The 17,270-nt window shown below is 45.7% G+C and overlaps 2 protein-coding genes across 9 annotated transcripts in view; one reads left to right on the plus strand and one right to left on the minus strand.

The window, feature by feature from the left end:
- LOC308190706 (uncharacterized protein) overlaps positions 1-17,270 on the plus strand; it is a gene marked incomplete at its 5' end in the record, with an annotated part of 341,409 nt that overhangs the window by 215,662 nt on the left and 108,477 nt on the right. The gene's annotated exons all lie outside the window — the stretch shown is intronic.
- RNF152 (ring finger protein 152) overlaps positions 1-17,270 on the minus strand; it is a 42,532-nt gene that overhangs the window by 17,862 nt on the left and 7,400 nt on the right. For 4 of the 8 annotated variants that reach the window (XR_013946304.1, XR_013946306.1, XR_013946307.1 and 1 more), the window contains exon 2: positions 233-325. The exons of 3 other annotated variants lie outside the window; for them this stretch is intronic. The gene's annotated coding sequence lies outside the window, so the exon portion shown is untranslated. Of the gene's footprint in view, positions 1-232; positions 326-10,868; positions 11,119-12,622; positions 12,669-17,270 lie in introns of all 8 variants that reach the window. One more of the 8 variants, XR_013946305.1, reaches the window with a different exon arrangement.

Below are 17,270 nucleotides of genomic sequence, written 5' to 3' on the forward strand. Positions count from 1 at the left end.
TCTCCCGCATGGCTAGGAGGCATCTCTGCAGATGGCTCCTCGAGGCGCCGTTGACGCTTCCCACCCTCCTCTGAGCCTTCTGCCTCACCTCCCGCAGCAGATTCAGTCAAGCTGACACTTCTTCCAATTAAACGCTGACTGGCAGGAAAGCCCCCGCCTGGTAGCCTCATCAGCTACGAGAAATAAATCCAGCTCAAAGAGCTGTGGCTCACCCAGTCTTTGCAACACTCACCTGGCTTTACGAGCAATCGCTTCGCTGTGCTCCTGTTTGGAAACCTCCTCGTCCCTCTGTCTGCAAAAGGCCACTGAGAAAACACCATGCAACCTGGGGGAGATGGGAGGAGGTGCCCTTAAACCTAAGAAGATTGTGCTGTTCTCTTAGAAAATGAAATTTTAAAGACAGATTGGAAGCCACTTGTTTTGCCCATCTCAAGGTATCAAGCATTGCAGTTGTTTTTTTAGAAACATAAAGAATCAACGCAGTTGACAAAGATGCAATTTCTACACCACCCTCCCCTGGAAATTTTAGTGTAAAACATTAAAGGTCATACAACTGGGTGGAAAAAAAAAGACTGCATTTTTATCACAAGTCCTTATGAACTACCTAAAAACTATACAAATACTGAAAATGTCTAGCCCTCATGTAAAAATGAGTTACTGCTTAAACTCTCCTTAAAGGCAAACTCGTACCATGAGATCCTTCTGCTCATGTGGAAATAGCAGGAAAGATCTCTCAGACAGTAACTACCCTTCGTCTCCTGTATATGTCAGTGGATCACTGGCATTTTCCCCCACGAACTGACCACAGATATAAATAGACACAAAACTGGGAAAAGTTTAGGGTCGTCTCTGTGGGTATGAGCAATGCACAAACCAGACAAATCCAGGACAAGGAACGTGTACTTCTTGCAGATGAGGCTCCACCATCAACGCCACTTGATATTCATTATGGTTTTGGACATCGTTTACATCTAGAATTCCAAACCAATTGCCCATAAGCAAGCAATAAGCCATACCTTTTTTCTTGTTGGTCGCTAACATTACCCAGCCAAAGAAGCTCAAGGTCTGTGCATCGCACACACTGCACAAAAGTTTGCTTGTTACGTGTTTTTCAAGCAAGTGTCTCTTAGTACACAACAACGGGCTGATGGCACGGAAAGAGGAATGGGACAACTGTTCTTGCTTACTCTGCCTTCCTAGCAGCCATCCCGATGTGGATTTGGTTCATAAAATATTCATATGTGGAAAAGCAAGTCATGAAGCATAACTGTAACCCATACCAATTTTAAACACTAAGCAGCAATGAAGCGTGTAACTGTCTGGTGATTATCATGAGACATCAGAAATATTTCCAAGTTAGCAAGCGGTGCAGTTGTTGCTGTAAGAACTTACTTGGCTCTCCTGTTTCCATGGCTCTCCCCGAGCAGATGCAACTTCTGCTCCACGTTCCACCCACCGATTGGGAAGCAGAACGAAGGGGTGCCCAGGCTTTGCTGCTCTCCCCTCTACTCGGTACAGCACGCTGCCTTCTCTAATGAGTGGCCTCTCTTGATAGAGGAGACTACAGTTAATGGGGACTCTTGGGAGCTTTCATGTTCCCGAGCAGCAAAGTGTAGGCAAGTGCTGGTAAGCGGGTTCAGAAAGGCACACGAAATTCCCTGGTGCTTACTAGTCAATGGAGATGAAAACAGTCAATCCCTTTGAAAGTTCTGAATTTAAATTTAGAAGAAAATATCACGTATTTAAAGGAGTTAGGGAATCAAGGAGGGACAGAATATTAGAAAGAAAGTGTCTTGCCTTAAAGTTTATCATCCTATCCACATATATTCTTTTTTTAGCTTGATTTTCACAAATAAGCACAGATTTTGCAAGTAGACTTTCAGGCTCCCCAAAATAAGAGTGCAGGTGCAAAAAACAGGTGCCTAACTGTGAGTAGTACAACTATAAGAATAGGGCCTAAGCTGAAGACCTTTTTTTTTTAAAAAAAAAATCATTACATTTTTTCATTCCCCTATGTCTGATTGCATAACCCCTCTAAAGAATGCAGTAAAGGTCACCAAAATGCACAGGCCCTCACTGAAGGAAAAAAATGCTGTTGTATATTGTTTAAAATCACACAAAGGAAGTGAGCACCGGTGCCAGAAACTGAGACCTTTAGAATTCCAACTCAGCATGATATTCTGATTTAAAATTGCGCATGTATAGGTTACGGCCACCTCTGTGTCTCTCTTCATTTGGAAAAGCAACAGTTCTATAAACTTATTAAAGGACAAAGTTGTAGATTCTTATCGCTTCATTAAATTGCCAGTGCATGATCTTTAATTTTTTTGTCTTTGTTTCATAACCACCCATTAACATAAAAAGATAAGAAATTCTCCAATGGGCTGACCACAGAGTGAGTTTCAGCCAGCATAGGAGAGGAGAGGATAGCAGAGGAAAGTAACGCAAGCATTGGAAAAAAAAAGAATCATTTTCCCCAAAATATGAAGGAGTCATTTTGTTCGCTTTGTCTTAAAGATTTCTCTTATATGAGCTAGAAGGGCTACAAGAGTAAAGTTCCTGTAGTTGTGGGGACTTATTTCCATTGCCCTTCACCAACCACTCATTTTTGGGTCATGCTGGCTCCAAACAACAATAAGGAAGAAAGCAGTATCACAAAAACGTAACCTTTCTTTAAATAACTCCTCATTATCAAGATGAGACCATAACCAGCCCTCTATCTCACTCCTTGCGCCAAGCACGTGGCTGCATCAGAAGTGAGATGATACAGACTATAAATCAGGACTCCAAAGTGGAACTCAGTTTGAGGATTTCTCCCTAACCTGTTTCTGAGTACAGGCATAATTTCCTCTTAAAATGCACATTTCCTTATATAAAAGGCTTTTCAATGGCTTACTTTACCCCTTTGCATGCATGTTCAGGAACACCAGTATGATACCATGAACTCATTTATTTTATATATGAAAATAACAACTTTATATATGACAAGTAATCACGTGGACTTTGCAGAAATTAACAATTTCTTTGAAGCCTCCTTTCTTTCAAGCTGCAAAACAGCCTGGATGCAGGCCTGGCAGCATTTCTTTGTGCCAGTGACCCCTACAAATGAGCCAGTTGCACTGCACTGGGCAAAACCGCTTTCACAGTAATTGTTCTCATGGACAGATATGTTCAAGGCTAGCCTTTTCCACAGACCCTTCCACGGGAGGACAGGTCAGCCCAGAAGCAGTCCCACTTGCAGCAAATGCAATGCATGTGACTGGCTCTGTCTGAGAAGAAAGTCTCACTGCCCAACCTTTAGATAAAGAACAGGGGGGCTAAATCTCAAAACATTCAGCAAAAGCTTTCGAAAGAGGCAACCACTGGAATTTTTAAGACCACCTCAAAATCATCCTGACATGCCCTAGATTTCCTTATCTATTTTAAAATTCCCTTTTAATACTATTACTTGTGTTTTCTGTGGAAGTCGCACAGACAGAGAGAGTGGCAGCTTCCAAGAGGTTGTAAGCTGAAAGACAGAAGTCACTGTGAAATTGCGAGAATGAAAAGACTGAGTTTCTGCACACTTGAAGTCTTGCTAGAGGGTCATCTTTCTGAAGGGGAGTTTCTAATAGGCCAGCCATAACAGTAGTAAGTGTCCTTGTAAAAACAGCTGGCTGCTTACTAAAGGCAAATTTGGGAGCAATGCTACTTCACTAATTTCTTACCAATTGGCTATTACTGACCAGCTTTTATCTTCTAGAGATGCTGAAACTTCATATACTGCCACGCTGCCTACTCTGATTAAATAGACCGACTATTTAATCAGTTGGCTGCAACTGATGCAACCCCGATATTTCTGTTGATTTCTATTTCGCTAGGTAATCTACCTTGTTAAAAGCAAAATCTCAAGCCTGAAGTATATTTTATGCCCATTCCCTCTGCCAGTCTCATTCAATTCCGCACACAGAAACATTTACGCCAGACCAGCAAGAGGAGCCTCTTCAGGCAAATCAAATCACTACTTGCTCTACGCTGACCTTAAATGAAATTCCTATATCCTAGTATCACATTTATTATTGCAAGGCAAGCCCCTAAAAATGGTACTGTACTCTTGAAAATTATGACAAGATTCTGATTTAAAGCAAGATCAGTCAAGTGAGTTTCAGTGGAAATGTAGATTTTCAAATGAATGCCTTCTGAAGGAAGTGAAATGAATAGCTATGTTACCTGTACAAAGGGACGCGCTGCCTTTTCACTAAACAATGGAAATTTGGCGACCCATTTTTAGATCTGTGAAACACTGCCCGTAACAACTCAAGGTCTTTACATACGGGATGACCCACGGGATGACCCACGGCCCCATTCACCAACACAGAGTGGATTTCCTAGCTAGATTGTACCTGCCACAACCACAATGGGCAACTCAGTGTGAACAGAAGAGATGGAAGTCAGCCACAAAGTCAAGCCCAGAGGGAAGAATGGGAAAACAAAGCATGCCAATTAGTGGGAGATGGTGCTAGCATTCCTAAACCTAAGTGTTCCGTCTGATTTTTCAGTTCAAGATTTGTTTTTTTCCCCTCTCCATAAAATAAACCAATGAACTTTTGGACAAAATTTGGATGCAGTAAAGATTTCCAGAAAGCAACACAGGATGAAATCTTCAAACTAGTTGTAAAACTAACAGAAGAGGCAAAGAGCTTCACCCTTTTGCTGGTCAGAAGCTAAGGAGGACGGGTTTTCCTGCTCCAGGAACATCCTTGAGGCTACATACCACCACATCCTTAACTCTACCTTTTGTCATACAACTCTTACCATTTTTAAATTAAAAGAATGCTTCTACACAGGAAGAGATCTTTAAACCCCTATTCACCAAAATGCCTAAAGGCTTTAGCTAGGTTGCACCAGCCTGAGAGCTGCCCCAGTGCCTGACAGTGAAGTGAAACAAAATTAGAGGGGATCTTGGCTTTTGGATGCTGCAAGCACCCCATTTCCTTCCACCGATAAAATCTGATCCTGGAGTTAGAATACAAATGGGTCACGGCTTAGCAAGGACACAAGAAGGCCAAAACGCAGCTCCTCATTAAACACAGGGAAGTGGTCCCTTTCATCACCTCCAAATCCCAATGCAACTTAATACAATGAAAGAAAGGTTCAGAGATTTAGGTACCGGCAACCTAGCCTGATGAGAAACCTCATTATTTCAACACAGTTCAATAATCTGAAGCATCAGTAGTGCCGACTACCTGCTCTCTTCAATAGTCCATTATTCTTCTCCTCACTCTGGGAAAAAAAAAAAAAGGAAAAAAAAAAAGAAACTATTCTGAGCTTCAGTACAACTGAAGCAATCAGTGACGAGCATGGGGCTGATACAGGACTGGCTCACCCACTTAAGGGACTGTTTTATAAACTGCAGCACTATCTCCAAGAGAGGTGGCCAGTACTTGCCTTACCCAAGGCAGAACCTCAGACAAAACAACAACAAAAAATACAAACAAAAAATACATTTGGATCAACACCTTTCTGACAATCCATGCAACAATCTTAACAGCAATGATTTCTTCATGCAGTGACTGCCTCAAAGCGATGTAGGGAAGGTAATTAAGAAACCCTGTTGCTTGCAAGCTTAAATTCTATACAAAGATTACACCACCATCGGTTAAAAAAAAATAAATAGGGGGCACTAAAGAAAAAGCTTAAAGACACAGAGCTACAATATTGGGTCTGCGATCTGTAATTCAGCAAGCATTCAAATAAGAGTCATACACTGGGAAACAGCATCTGAAGTATTAATACTGCCATTACTGGATGTCTGCTTTACCTGCACCAGGAAAATCTAAGCTGGCCTAAATTTAGCGTCAAATATTTATCCAGTCCAAGTTAATCTTCATGCAACAGAGCCAGGACTTCCCCAAGCCACATGCCACAGGCAGATTCAGCGAACCCACACAAGAACCTGGGTATACTCATCACAGAAGGAAACTTTCATTCACTAAGGATGAGTCTGACCAAATAATAATACTCTTCTCCCAGATGAATGTTAAGTACCGGCAATTTCAGCAGCTCAGCAGAGCTCTGCCAATGCCTCCTGCTGAACCCATTCTACTTTGAAGTGCATAATTCAATATTCAGGTCAAAAAGGAAAAGTGAGTATGAGGGGAAGAGAGAGATCTGGGTTCCTGTCCCTGTTCCAATGAATGTTTAATTATTTTATATTAAAAATTCATTTGGAGAAGAGCTGGAATCCAGGCAGCCTAACGCCTTTACCTACAGAGAAAAAGAACCATGACCAAATGCTGCCAGAGGTAGGAGCACAGCCCTACCTTCCTGTGGGTGAGCACCAGACCATACCCAGAGAGCAACTGCCCTCTCTTCTATTGCTTGCACCTGAGAAGGTACCTAACTCTGGAAAAGAATGAAAAAGACCTGTTCAGCATCTTTCCCTGCAACAGAAAGAGGGCTGCAGACTTAAAAGAGCTCCTCTTGATTCTCCCTTGTTGAAGCCAACTTACATGGTTCCCCATTTGGGGTGCTGGCTTTTGTAAATGCTACTCTTGGGGCTCCTTTTCTCCTGGCATTGCACCAGGAGCCTCGTTATCTCCCTCCCATAGGCGAAGGTGCCTGGAAGTTTGATGCTGCAGGATGTCAGGTCTTTGGGGGATCTGCTCTGCTGAGAATGTTCTCAGGCTACTCTGGAGTTACCCCAAGCACCAGTGCGGGCTGGGGGCTGACCTGCTGAAGAGCAGCTCTGTGGAACCTGGGAGTCCTGATGGACAGCAAGCTGACTGTGAGTCAGCAATGGGCCCTTGTGGCCAAAAAGGCCAGTGGGATCCTGGGGTGCATTTGGAAGAGCGTTGCCAGCACGTCAACGGAGGTGATCCTCCCCCTCTACTTAGCCCTGGTGAGGCTACACCTGGAGTACTGTGTCCAGTTCTGGGCTCCCCAGTACAAGAGGGACATGGAGCGAGTCCAGAGGAGGGCTACTAGGATGATGAGAGGACTGGAGCACCTGTCGCACAAGGACAGACAGAGAGCTGGGCCTGTTTAGCCTGGAAAAGAGAAGACTGAGGGGAGACCTCATCAAGGTGTATAAATATCTGAGGGGAGGGTGTCAAGAGGATGGAGCCAGTCTCTTTTCAGTTGTGCCCAGTGACAGGACGAGAGGCAATGGGCACAAACCGAAGCACAGGAGGTTCCAGCTGAATATGAGAGGACACTTCTTTACTGTGAGGGTGACAGAGCACTGACACAGGTCACCCAGAGAGGCTGCAGAGTCTCCTTCTCTGGAGATATTCAAAACCCGCCTGGATGCCATCCTGCGCAATGTGCTGTAGGTGATCCTGCTCAACAGGGGGATTGGACTAGGTGATCTCCAGAGGTCCCTTCCAACCTCAGCCATTCTGTGGTGTTTCAAAAACTTGAAGCCATGTGATTCGTGTTACAAATGACAACCAGCCCAACAGAGCTTCACTTGGAGCACCAAGTACTGCACCCTACTGTCCGCTGTTCCCAGTCAGCTGAAAGAAGTCTAGGGGGTTCAAATGCTTGAAATGCTTTTTGTATTTCAAAAGCAGAAGAAAAAAGTCAGCACGTAAATCATCTGCAGCGAACGATGCACACATGAGAGTTTTGGACTTAATGATTTTGAAAGCAGGGCAACCTAGCAGATCCTCCCGCCAGTGGATATGACTCTTCCAAACAGCCATGCCACCACAGGGAGGCCAAGGAGGGTGGGTGGCACGAGACACTCTGTCTGTGGCCACCAGGAGCTGCATCTGCCATGCAAACAGTAAAGGCACCAGCTCGGCCTTCCCTCTGCCTGGCGGCGAGAGGAGCTGGGATGGGCACTCACCTGGCCTCCAGGCCTGGCATGGCGATGGGACGGGAAGGGAAAGGCTGCCACAGCTGCTGGTAGGCCTGGTAGAGGGCCCGCCCTAAGGACAGCTTTTAAACGCAGTGTGCGCAGCTGCGTCCGCCTCGTCCACAAACACGTGTCTGTCCGCAGCGGACATAACGAAAACTTTTTCGAAATAAGCTGCAGACTTCTGTGGTTTTGGTTTGCTTGTTTCATTAGTCCTTGTTCAGCTACTGGCACCAGCATTGCCTTCAGCAGAAGCTGCACGTAAAGGCCAGCTTCCCAGAGGGCGCTCCCTGTGTGACACAAGGGTAGACAGGAGGGGCATTTCCATTTCTAGAAGGAGGTGAAGTTCCACCGAGCATTTGATCCAGACTCAAAGCTATTTTCACGAGTCAGTTGAAAGTTAAATAATTATCCTTGTTAAAGAAACCTAACAATTATGTTCCCCCCCCCAGCAACTACTGCTGTTGTGACAACATTCATCTTGTCCATGATGACTATTATCTGCTGTATAAATATTGATGATCTGAGTAATTGCTGTTCTGTACATATGCTTCTCACAGATATGAATTTCTCTGCCTGAAGTAGGCTGCTGACAAAGTGCTTTTCTCCTTTTGCTTGGCAATGAAACAATATTGGAGGTGCCACCGAGAGTCGTTAGACCTGGGGAAAATAAAAAATAAAAAAAAAAAAAGAAAGAAAAGCAACGAGTAGCAACAGCCTTTGGAGAAAGGGAAAGAAATTGTGTTTGCCTGGACTGGGAAGACTGAAGAGTCCCAAAGAATAACAAGCTAGCTATGCTGGCATTCAGGCACTGTGAGTTTAGCTCTGGCTGTTCCCACACCAGGCACTGCCTCAAAGGGAAAGAGCCGTACCCACGCCATACCTACCCAGCGGCTCAGTGATGACGGGGGTGCTCTTTCTGGATTAAAAACCAATCAGGAAAACACGCCAGTCCTGCACTGGAGGGTGAATGCCAGGCTGAATGCTGTGCAGGGACAGATGGAGTTACAGATACCACCGCCAAACCTTTGCTAGCACACGACCATCACCAAGTCAGAGCAAAACTGGTCCTGAGGAATCCAACGCATCTTCAAGGATAACGCATGCAGCACATCGGTTCAAACTCTTCTTACTGGTTACATTAATTCAACAAACAGACTTTGTGCCCAGTCAGGGAGTCCTCCATCCTCTGATGATCAGCAAAAAAAACAGACGAAACACCCAGCTCCATGCGCTGCCCGAGCTGATCATCCTGCCACACATCTGGTGGTACAAACCCCTGGGTCAGGCTGAGCCATGGCCTAGCCCTCCCACAGGCACACGGCCTCACACTCCAGGACTTGAATTTTGCCTCTGGACTCCAAACAGCCAAAAGCACATGAGAGATGAAGGCCTTTCTTAGCAGCCACAGACTTTCTAGGAAATAAAACTTGGAGTCTGAACCCTGGTAAAATTACACCCCTAGAATTACAAGTCAAGAGATGAAGATTTTTTTCAGCCATAGCAAGGTTTGCACTGAGAGTTTCCTTGTAGCATTACTCTGTTTTTAAGGTCTCCACCCATCCTTTACAGTATCTGGGAACTAACACTGGACAAGGATGTTTAAAAAGAAAGAAAAAAAAAAAAACACTTTCTTTTCTAACTTACATCTGCTACAAAAATTTAGGCAAAGCTAAAAATCTGCCTGATTTACATGTGATAGGGAAGGACTGTGTTGCTGTAGATTAGGGAGGGTGCAGATAGGATTCAGAAAGTAGCAAAAGAAAAAAACACTGAACTCCCTACAGGAGCTAGAGGCCAGGGCAGGAACAAGAGGAAATGCAGTGGATGGGGACAGGGAACAAGCAGGAAGCAAGGGCAAACGTAGATAAGGTGTGAGCAAAGTGTGGAGTGCCTGGAGGTGGAGAGAGAGGACTTGATGTTTGTTATGAGCAAAAGAAATAGTCTGGAAGCCTTACCTCCTTTGTTGCCCTGTTCAAACAATTACATAATGAGCCATTACACGTAATCACAGCTGCCACTAATTTATATATACATATTACGTGCAGATGAACAGACTCAATACAAGTATTTGCTAAACATTGACACATCTTCTCTCTGTGACACTTGGTGTTAAGCCCTGCAATTGCTCAATGCAATAATTCCCCTACCACTTTCTGCAGTTTCCTTCCCCCCCTTTCCTTCACAATTCAAACAGTGCTTTGGGGATTAATATGTTGCAGTCTTTATGACAACTGCTGTACATCTCTGAATGTTGAAGGGAAGTCGCTTCCAGCAGAAAATTAAAGGTTGAACTCCTACCAGTAACCCTGGGCATGCTTAACTAATACTAAGCCACATAACATAACCTAATTAGTACAACAGGTCCTTAAAAAAAAAATCCGCATGACCTCATTGCCAGTTCTTACACTGAGTCATTGTGGAAACCAGTTGAAACAGAGCCCTGTGTGATTCTCTATCAAAACAGTGCACTGCCTTGACCGAATAGACTGGGTCTAGCTGCAACAACCAGGTAACCCCCAACCTCTTCACTCTTGTGTTGTCATCCCCATTCTGATTTTAAAGCAAGACACAACCTGATGGCCTCCAGCAAGTATCCAGCCTTACCTAAGTGGCCTCCTACAGTTGCTTTTCCCAGTTGCTTTGCCTGAACACAGATTAGCTGTAACATAATCTATGCGCACTCAGAATGCTCTACTGCTAATGCAGATTATTTCGCATGCACACACAAAATGCAGGTGGGCCAAGCAACGAACTGTCCAATTCACAAGCGCAAACATTTGGTACTCACAAGCTTTTACATGCATTTTAATTTGAACGCAATGAAGTGTACCCACAACTTTGAAAGTCCTGTTAAAACACCGTTAAAAAGCATGACTCAGATCTTAAATGCTCACTGTCCTGAGTCACTAAAAAGTGAAATCAAATTTCCATCAAATAATGCTCAATCTTCTTGGTTATTAATCCCATGCTTTGCTCTAAAATCACCATGACTTCATTTTGCTAAATCTATGCCCATTCAACGTACCTTATCCCGTCAATCTGAAGCGTGAAGAAATACGACCTCAGACCACCACCGCCGCATCGCCAAATTTCCTCAGAGAGGATGCAGTCAAACTTGCAAAATTGCAGCTTTACCAGCTCACTGTGTTTTCATCGAGAGATTAGCTAATTTCATCACATCTGTGCCAAAATCGCTATGTCCACAAAAACAAATGCTTTGCTGGGTTCGTATCCTGATAAAGTATCCCTCGTGGAGATGTGAAAATGCAATTTTGCTATAAAAATAAATGCAGTGGAGTTAATCATTTCTTGTACTGGCCACATGGTCATCTATTTTCATTGCTTCCAAACATCCACTGCACTCTCAAGACTTAGGAAGCCAACGATACGTGGGCTGCAAGACCCTGCTTCTCTTGGCTCTCTCCTGACTTGCAGCAGCCTTCCTGGGGAGCGCAGGGGTTGCCAGACAAGTGCAGGTGCCTCCCAGAGGCCGAGCACCTTCTCCTCACCAGTAAGGGCAGGCTGATGCTACGTTTGCCTTCTGCTGCTGCTGTGAGATCTGTCAGCGGGCCATACAGCTGCAGCTGAGGCTCACTGAAATAGGGGTTTGAGCCACGATGCGGGGAAGGCTCGATCACATGCGTGCATCCTCACAGTGGCACACGGACTTGGGCAGTGCAGCACACCCGCCGGCCTCTCCCTCTGCTACAAATCAATTATTTTGCACCAGCTTTTCACGGGAAGAGATTTTGCCAATACCTGGAGTTCTGTGCTTTAACAAGCTAGAAAGTGCAGCCAAAAGACTGATGGAAAGCGTAGGCGCTAATCAAATTTATTTACATTATGTACTCCTGAAACAAACTACCAGGTACCAAATACATCACCCGATAAATCAAAGAAACCTAAATAAGCAGTTTGAGATTCCAAGCAATCTCCCGAAATTGCTACTCCTACAAAGCTTTATTTTAGCTTGCTGGTTGCAGAAGGTGCCAGCAATCTCAGAACAGGAGCTGAAAAAGTAATACAATACAGTTCAAACATTTGTTTGCTTACCAAGGAAACATGTTTAGCAGTTTCTTTTTACTATATGGCACTATAGAACTGCAACTTGTATTTTATTCGGTTCATTCTTTTCAGTCCTCAAGTGGCTTACACTGTTTTCTTCCTCAGCTAATGCCTAGATGACTCCCAGATCTCACTTCAAGAATATTTCCTCAAGCTCCAGAGAGCCTGAACACATACATCCTGACACATTTCCCAGGTGCACTACCGCCAATTTACAGTACTCTTTTCAGATGAAGCTGATCCTCAATAACTTCAAAAACGTATTTTAATAAGGCCAGTACTGGAAGTAGGTTTCTGCCTGCTCGTGAGGCTCTGAACAGAGAGCACCGATGGGATTCGCTGTTTTGGATCACTTTCATCAGCAGTCTCCTGCTCAGAGGAGGTCATAAAACACTGCCAGGAACCAGATGTAAAGATGGATGCACTAAAGTAAAACAAACAAAAACCCAAACAAAGCAACTGTTCCCTTCTCTCCCCAACCTCCTCCCACCTTTTTTTCTTCTAGCCTGCACATCAGTGCCAAGAACGGAAAATAAAATGATAATGTGGTCGTAGAGACACTTACTTAACCCACAATCTCCCGACAGCTTTTGAGCTTTTGTAAGTACTGTTAAGGGTTTTTTCCCTTGGAAGACATGCATTTATTTAATACAGAAGCTCACTATTTCGGTCACATTTGACATTACTGAAGCATTTGAAGATAGTTTCACTCACCTAAGATGCTTGCATGTGTTTCTCAGCATCCTCTCCACGGCATATGCTGAAACAAAGTGGATCTGCATGTTACCCTGCTTGATTTGATTTGTGCAAGGGAGAAGCTGCTGCATCTCAAGAGCATGTAGCACATCACACCGGTGACTTCAGAGCTTGCAAGGCTCTGCAAGTTGCTACTAAAACAATTTTTTCATAACAGTAATTTTTCATAAACCACTGATTTTCACTGGCTTTTTTTTTTTGGTAAGTCAAAAATATTCATTTATTTTAGTTTATCCTCTGTACATACACGTGTGAGCATACACACAAAGCTTTTTCTTCAACCTTTTTACTTTTCTCATTTTGCCACTAAGAGAAACAGAAGAGTGCGAGAGAAGGGAGCAGATGAGAGCTGTCTTTTCACATTCTGCTTTTAAATGAAAGACTGGGCGAAATACATTTTTGTGCAAGCTTTCTGGTTTGGAAAAGGCCGTTTTACATTTGAAGTAATTCAGTCAGCTGAACACGTGACAAAGGCTGAGAATAAACAGCTTTGGACCACAGGGCTTAGCCCTTTGATTTCACCTGTAAAAATGAAGATGTTTCTATACAAAGGCAGCTAATCATCAGTTCTGAATAGATGTTCAGAGGATATGAGAATGAGGTCCCTCTGCACTTTTCCTGCACTGGCTCTGCAGTACTTTGCTGATCAGCAGTGACACCAGCATTCAGGAGCGTCCGAGCCGCCGTGGGAAGCGAAGCTGCCCCTGTGCAACGTCTGCCTTTGTTTCCACTTGACAGCGCACAATACAATCAGCATTTTCCAGCTTCGCTGCCAGTTTGGAAGACAATAAATGAGAGTATTAACGGAGGCTTGAGCAGCAGGTCTTATGAATTAATTACACACACGCGAAAAAATCCCTTCTGCTTGATCCCAATCTTCCACAGGTCTCTAATGAGAACCACGAACGCCATCTACTAATCATCTCATCACTAATGCAAATAACCATCTTGGCCTCTCATCAAGCATCTCTCGGGCTTAAACAACGTGCCCTCAGATCGCACAGCCCTGCGTGCAGAAGTCCCAGAGGCTGCTCTGCCCAGCGCAGCCTCGTACTTGAGCCCAGGCCATCCGTCCCCCAGCCACCGGCGCAGCTCACGAGCCCGTCTGTCCCCAGCCGGGCAAGGGAGGGCTGGATATGGAGGACAGCGCGAGGTGAGAGCAGCCTGGGGCCATCCCAGTGCTCCCCAAATCTGCAGCATATGGTACGACCAAACGCTTCCCCCCCCGTGCTGTACCGACCTGCAAAATGGGACACACGCCACGGTCCGACCCTCTCTTACAGGGCTTTGAAGCCACACGATGAGAAAGGCATTTGTCTGTGAAACCTAACTACTGTCCTGTTAGCGGGGGTCACCAGGGCTTCCAAAATAACAGGACACCTCACACACGCCACTGAAATCTGTGCTAGCCCCTCACCCTTGGCACCAGGTCCGTATCGCCAGTACTCACAACATTTATGGGGAAACTGGCAGACGGAGCAGTGCAGCAAACAAATGAAAATCCTTTCAGAATCAGATCAAAAATACCGAGCAGACCCTGATGCCCCAAAAGCAAAGGCAAACACCACCTGGACAAGCAACCTGTAGCTGCAGTCAGATGTTAATAGATCTGCCATAGGGGAACAGAGAAAAACAGGCTCCCAGGCATTTGCAGAATAGCACAACTCAGGCTTATTTCTAAATATTTATATATGTAAAGCATCGCAAGGAAGAAAAGTCTTGAGGAATTTATTCTGAATGGCAACAGGAACGGCTCAGCACCGCTGTCCTGCTGCCGTGAGCTCTTGCCAGCGCAGCTCCACCACCAGCAGCTGCCCGCTCAGCCGAAGGGAGAGTTGCTGGACGTCAAATGCCCCTATCAGCAAGTTTTTACTTTCCAAGCAGTGTGTGTTTGTACAGCAGAAATCCCCCTACCAGCACTGCCAGCTGTGCCTGAATTACAGCCACCGCGAGCGAGCACACCGCAAAATCATAACGCCTGCGCACGTGTACACAGCACGCTTCTGGAGGAGCGTTCGCAGAGTAACCACCACAGAGATTGCAGCCCTCTGGGATGCCGGAAGGCTGCAGCGATCTGCTGTCACCTTCAGGGCTCACCACGTGCTGAGCGTGAAGCCCCCGCACCTGTGTGAGCACACGTGTGACATGTGTGAGCACGGCCACATCCACACGACAGCTTTGGCGCCCACGCCAGCCTTGAGAACCGAATGCTCTTCGGTGTGCTCCTCTCCCTAATTTTAGCTTGAAGCCATTGAACTACCAACCTGCACGAGGGCAGGAAACGCAGGCAGAGGAACTCTGATAAGCAGGGAAAAAGGGGGGAGCTCGCCACAGCTCAAGCGGACTCAGGACATCCTCCCAAGAGAGGCAGAGGGCACGGAGTTTCAAAACCAGCTTGCTACAGCACTCAGACAGAAGACTGCCTCCGCCTCAAATTACTCACTTTTACAAACGGCCCTCCAAGCACCTGAGCAAACCTCTTACACAACTCCACCTGCAGCAGATGGGAGGTCTGATGAAGATGCCGTGACTTGGCAAGGCTGAGGCTTGAACTGAATTGAGGCTTGAGTCCACTCCTGGTCAGGAGCTTCTTGAAAGGTGCCTCCTTCTCCCAGCTTTTGACTTGGAAGAAAGCAGGAGGAGATAAGAAAAAAAGGCTGATGCTTCCTTCTCTTAACTAACTCACCTACGCAGGTACTTTTCAAAATAAGTGCAATTAGGGCAAATTGCTTTGGGGTTTAGGAAATTCTGCAGTCTTCAATCCCAGAGGAAAGAAGGGCTAGGGAAAACTACTACCAAGAAAACCGTGCTTTTGTTAAAGCCTGAAGAAAATCAGAATTGTATGGAGAACATTTTGTCCCAATTCTAGATGAAACACACTCCAGCAAACCTCCTGTCCATGAGAAAGTCTCACACAGCACACAAACATCTGGGCTGTGTTTTCACGCTGGCATTCATCAGTAGTTAGCTGTCTAGTGCCTCCAGCTCAGCCACATCCATCGTGCCTAAAACTGTGATTGTTGTTTCTCTGGCATCACAGCCTCCCTCGCTTCTTTTCGGACCACCTAAATACACCGCTGCTGCTTAGAGCAAAATGTGTGACCACAGTGGCTATGAGGACCATACGAAGTATGACACAAAGACATTCCTGTCATGCGAGCCAGCCTGCCAGAATTATTGAACACCATGTGGGAAAGTCACCAAAACCAACCAAACAAATAAAATCAACCGCTGCCTCTCAGAGGCTGCAAGCACACTTCACTGCCTACTTGCAGGGCCTTCACACAGCAGCCCAGGACTGTTCGGAGCATGGGGTCCAATGCTGACAACAGCCCTAGCAGCGGTAAGGGGCATAGCAAGGAAAACGAGAAGCAAGGCTACAAACTGAAGTGCAAAAAGCTCTCATTATAAAGCAGGCCACCCGTTCAGGAGCACTCTGAGCCAGGGGCTTCGTCAGCAGGGCAAGGCTCTGCGCCAGGTGAGGGGTGAGATGGTGTCAGTGCTGATGGCTGGCACGTAGCCTGGAGGAAACGGGGACTCACCGCACCCGTCCCCACAAGCCAAACAGCTCCAGCATCCTCGCTCCTCTCAGCGGAAATGTAAGGCACACGGGGGAAGCTGCAAGTCCACCACCTAGGTACCTCCGGCAGGCGTGGGCACCTCAGCACCACGGGGGAAGCTGGAGGGAGCTACTGGTGCCATCCCTTTTTCCTCCAGCTGCATCGGGACAGCTTTTCAGATCTGATTTACTGTCTAGACACGGCAAGCTACCGTGCAGTGCAACTGAAGACAGCACTAGACTGAAGAAAACAGACTGGCACAGGCTTTTTTTTTTTTTTTTTAAACAATATGTTGTACAGTCTATGGTAACATCCTCACCCAAAAAACATTCGATCTGCCCTGCACCTTAGGAGCTGGCTGCTGAAAAAAATCCAGACAGCAATTAAAACACAGATTCCTTTTAAGTTTCACTTCCCTCTGCAATTTTATAATCGTCTCATCCATCAATTTTGAAAGAATATTAATACTGGCATCAGCTGGCTCTCCACCTCTTCTGCTGAGCCAGCTTTTTCAAACTCCTGTCCATGCCTTTCAGCATCCAACCAACCACAGATGCTGCGAGGAAGAGGAGAGGGGGAGGCAGAGCTGGAGGGGGAGAGCAAAGCCGGCAAAGCTCATCCAGCATGGGGCCACCCCGCAAAGCAACGGCCTCTGTCCCCAGGGAGCTACCATGGCTTACGCTGCCTGGAGATTTGCCCAAATATGTTTACCTCAGAAGCAAAACCCACACACAAATTACCCAGAACAAGGCTGTTTCAGAGATTACCTACCTGAAGCCAACACGACCCATCCACACCCAGACCAGATCCCAGGCACACAAGCTCACTGCTGCCTTCCAGGTCAGTGATGTGCAACCTTCTTTTGATTCACAGTACCATTTTTTTTTTTACCCCTCTGAAAGTTGTGTAGCTCTCTCCTTTGACACAACCCATTTCTTCCCCGTTATCTCCCACAGACTCTTTACACAACATCCATGGCTCCCAAGTATCTGCAGACCATGTAGGAAAACAAATCCCATGTTCCTTTGTGTACTTTTCTCTTTTCC

This window comes from Anser brachyrhynchus (assembly GCF_964034855.1).
Source record: "Anser brachyrhynchus genome assembly, chromosome: 2".
NCBI lineage: Eukaryota > Metazoa > Chordata > Aves > Anseriformes > Anatidae > Anser > Anser brachyrhynchus.